Source organism: Penaeus chinensis, chromosome 34 (assembly GCF_019202785.1).
Source record: "Penaeus chinensis breed Huanghai No. 1 chromosome 34, ASM1920278v2, whole genome shotgun sequence".
Classification (NCBI taxonomy): Eukaryota; Metazoa; Arthropoda; class Malacostraca; order Decapoda; family Penaeidae; genus Penaeus; species Penaeus chinensis.
In genome coordinates, this window is record NC_061852.1 from 5029020 (window position 1) to 5034019 (window position 5000).

Consider the following 5000-nt stretch of genomic DNA (forward strand, 5'->3'; position numbering starts at 1 on the left):
AATAATTATAATGGAGCCAACAAGGACATTAACCCAACAACGACACGGATCTCGAAGCTGCATGTGCAACACAGAATATAATATGCAACATGGCTTCTGCCTGCGCAACACAAGTTATGACAACGCGGAACAAAGTCATGCAGGACAATTAGACCATGCAACCGTCTCATGCACAGGACCCATGTTGCAACACGTTCATGCATCTTGGAATCAGTGTGTATACATTAACATCTCCGGTGAGGCAGAAATGACATAGTTATTCATGCTGCTTCCTCAGTCTGGTCTAATTGGCACCCTTCCCTGCTGTCATTAGAACCGAAGGGTTGTGCCAGTGCCAGATGCCTCCTTCTGACACTTGGAGCGGGGTGTATGGGGGATAGGAGGGGGGGGTAGGGAAGGGGAGGATCGGGAGGGAATGGGAGGGAGGGAGGGTGGGAGGGTAAAATGGAAGAAGAAGAGGGGGTGAGAGGATAGGGAAAGAGATGGAGGAAAAAGAGGAAAGATGAAGAGGGAGAAGAGGGAGCAGGGAGGGAGAGAAGAGGTTAAATAAAAATAGGGGGAAAGGGGAAGGGGGAGGGGAAAAGGGATGAAAGGGATATAGGTAAGGAAGGAGAGAGAGGGGAAACGGAAAAAGGGGAGGGGGAGGGAGAATGAGTGAAGGAGAAAAAGGAAAAAGGGAACGGGATAGGGAGAGATAGGGGAAGGGGAAGGAGACAGAGAGGAAGACAGGGGGAAAGGAAGAAAAGAAGGGTAGAAGGGGACAGGGAGAGAGAAAGAGAAGGGGATGAGAAGGGGAGGGGAAGGGAAAGTGAGTGAAAGGGAAAAGGAAAAAAAAGGAATGGGATAGGGAGAGATAGGAGAGGAGGTAGAGAGGAAAACAGGGGGGGGGGGGGAGGAAGAAGGGAAGGTAGAAGGGGACAGAGGGAGAGAAAAGAGAGCATCATAATTAGAAAAGAGGGGTGGGGGTACCTTTATCTGAAAGGGAAAGCTACACAAAGAAACTTAAGTAATAGTCAACACTGATAAGATACATCCAACGCCGCCCCCTGGAGATGTCGGCGCTTGATAAGGTGAGCTGATAATGTACGTGATGCTGCACAACCAGGGTCATTGATCCGCTTTTAAAGGTGGTCGAAGCTGGGTTATAAGAGGCCCATGCGGTTATTTTGTTGTAACCGATCTGATGTATTTTGTTTGCAGTATCTTGTCTTTATTTGAAATTATTGCTATTTTTGTTTTGTCATTGTTACTTTCTCCCTTTAATCTTCTCCATTCGTGGTTTACCCTTTCTTGTTCGTCTCTCTCTCTCTCTCTCTCTCTCTCACTCTCTCTTTTTCTCGCTCTCCCATTCTCTCCAATTCGACTCTCTCTTCCCCCTCTCTCCCTCTCTCCCTCTGTCCCTCTCTCTCTGTATCAACCACTCTTTATTACGTCTTCTCTCACTCTCTCACTCCCTCTGGTTTTCTTCTCCATTTCCCTCTCTCTTCCTATTTCTGTCTGTGCTTATCTTTGCTCCATCTGTTTATATCCTCCCCCCCTCTCTCTCTGTTTTGCTGTCTGTCTGTCACTTTCTCTCTTTCTCTGTTTGTCTGTCTGTCTGTCTCTCTATCTCTCCCTCTCCTTCCCATCCTCTAAAACATTTCCTAGCCATGACAGGAAATCTATAAGCGTTCCTGAAACATGAGATGAATAATGCAAATGATCTGGTTAGTTTAGTTTAGTCCTTTATTTGCCACCCTGACTAACTGCACAGGCATGGGTAAGCTGTGGCACATTTTGATGCATGGTCATAACATTATATAATGGTATTACATTTGAATTTTAGGCCGTAACATTATTATGATAAGAATTATATCAGTTAAAGAAAATAATTACAAAGTCCTTTATTTACTTATCTGCCACGCCGGCGTACAGCTTGGCCGTGGAAAGCATTGCTACATTTGATGTGCTGTCATGTGACACTACATTCCAAATTTAGGGTACAACATAAGCATATCTTCTAGGACATCAGATGATATGAAATGGTTACATAATTCTCCGTACCTCATGCTAAGTGGTCTGAAAGGTTGTAACACACGGCACTCTGATATATAATGTACAAATGTTCGCTTATATTCTTCATTACACAATTTACACTTAGTTTCTTCGACATTACAAACTGTACTGACCTGCCAGTGCAATTTATATCCAAGCCTGATTCTTGCAGTTACAATATCACACTGTCTTGTTCTTGTCTTGTATAAACCATAGATGAATGAATCTTGCATAATCCGGTCATAGTACTTTATGCTACAGCTTTCAGGGCGTTGAGAATTAATCAACTCAGTCAAGTCCTCTTTAAAGGAAGCTTTAAGGATGTATAAAATCCTAGAAAGAGGACAGACTTTCCTAGGCGATCAGCATGATCATGCTTAGAATCCACACAAAACAGATATCATGGCCTCGTTCTGTTGCATGGTACACGTTTATCCTGATGTCATTTGTAATATTTCCTGTACCTTTGTCTAGAGTGTTCAGAGCCTGAAGAGCACTCTGTGTATCGCAGAAAATTACCCCTGAGCCTTGATTCGGTAGAAATTCGGTGGCCATGAGTATTCCTGCCAACTCTGTTTGCGTAGTGCGACCCCATCATGAATCCTCCCACAATCCTGGTGCTGCAAAATATTGTTTTTATATACAACAATAGCGCATCCTGCTTTGTTCCCAGACTGCAAGGATCAGTCAGTGTAGCATTCGTATGCATACTGCTTAAGTATACACTTAGGTCCGACATTTTCCACGGCGGTTCAGAACATCCATCTAGGGTATTAGTTATGGGTATGTTCATCTGAGCTAAGTGTTTACATATTACTTGTACCCATGGATTTGAGTATGAATCGGTTTTGTCATTCAAAGTTAGCTACTCTATAAGGTTCTCTAATCGATTTGACACTAAATGTGGTATTTATGTATAATATTCTTTCGTAAACAGAAATTAAATTAAGTTCTGTTCTCATATTCATGATCCTTATTCTAGGGACACCGGAAATGATCCACATGGCTTCATTTTGTACAATTGCTAAACTAGTCAACTCTGATTCCTTGAACAATACTAGGTGCAATGCATGATAATCTATGACTGACCATATGTATGACAAGTAAAAGTCTCGATATATTGACATTGATACCATGGTCCTTGTCAAGTGTCCTAAGTGGCATCATCCGCTCCCAGAGCCTTTTCTTCAGGTGTCTGACGAACTCTGCATCATTGACAATCACCCCGAGGTATTTGTACTGGTGTCAAACACGGTGTGATATCCCGCAGAGTTTTGTGAGATATACAGTGTGTTGTCCTTTAGGTTTATCTAAATGTATAACTGATGTAAAAAAATATTTCTATTTTTTGCGTTATGAGTGTATCATATACATGATATCTAGATTATAATCGTCATAAAATCCTATGAATAAGTTATAAGTTATATACTACTAATAACATTAGTTATAACGATGATAATGATTTATAATCATTATTGTCATTACTATTACTGCTCTCTCTGAAAATTAGAGTAATGATTAAAATATAATTCTTATCGTTATTGTTTATCATTATTATTGTAATTATTGTAATTATATATATATACATATTTTACATTTTTTGTTTATCTATGCATGCCTATTCATATCATTATTTTGTCATAATAGTGATGCTACTGCTACTACTAATGATAATAATGATAATAATAGTAATGATAATATTAACAATAATTATGATAATAATAATGATAGTAATGATAATAATAACTGTAATAATAATAATAATAATAATAACAATAATAATAATAATAATAATAATAATGATAATAATAATAATTATAATAATAATAACAATAACGATGAGGTTGATATTGAAGAAAATTTGATAATGGTAATAACAATAGTAAAAATGAAAAATAACAGTATTGATAATGATGTTGATAAATATAATGATACTATTAGTACTAATAATATTAATGGCAACAATAATAACAGTAATCACAATTAGAATAACGATAATAATAATGTTTACAACAATAACAACAACGGCAACAAGTCAGCAGTGACAATAAACAAATAAACAATTGTTTTTAGAAGGGAGGAAGGGGACCGCGATCACCGACATACAACTTCCATTTCACACGGCTTCGAACATTCAGATCATTTTAGCGTTCAATCCGGGAAGCTCTGTTGTTTATCTTGTATTGCTTGCGGTTAAAAAGTCCTGTGCTCTCTCTCCCTTCCTCTCTGTCTGTTTATGTGTCTCTTTCTGAATCGCTCGGTCACCCACTCTCTTCCTTTTACATAATTGTCTGTTTGTCTGTCCGTTTCTGTTAATCTGTCTTTTTGTCTGTTAGATGTTTGCCGCTGTCTCTTGATCAATAGATTGTCTGCTCACTCGTTTTCTTTTTTTTTAATTTTTTTAGTTGTCTGTCTCTGCCTGTCTGTCTATTTGCCTGTCTCTCTTTCTCCTCTTCTTCCTCCTCCTCACCTCTTCCTCCTCCTCTTCCTCTTCCCTCTTCTCCTCCTCTTCCCCCTTCACCTCCTCCTCCTCCTTTGATAAGCTCAACTTGTCTTTCTGTCTTTCCTGGGGATTCTTACTAACCTCTATGTCACTCAGTCTATTCTCGCAATGGTTATCTTCCTCTATTTTCTTTCTGAAGTTATGCTCTCTCAATTACATTCTTTCTTTCTATTTTCTCATGGAATACTTTTTCATTGGCTTTCTGGGGGTGGGGGTGGGGGGGGGGGTCTCTCCGTTTGTCTGTCTGTCTCTCGTATTCCTGTCACTTTCATCCCCTCCTTCCCGCTATTATCTATTTCTCTCTCTCTCTCTCTCTCTCTCTCTCTCTCTCTCTCTCTCTCTCTTTCTGTCTCTGTTTCCCTCTATCTCTCTGTCTCCCCCCCCCCCTCTCTCTCTCTCTCTCTCTCTCTCTCGCTCTCTCTCTCTCTCTCTCTATCTGATGATGATTACGATCATAAAAACA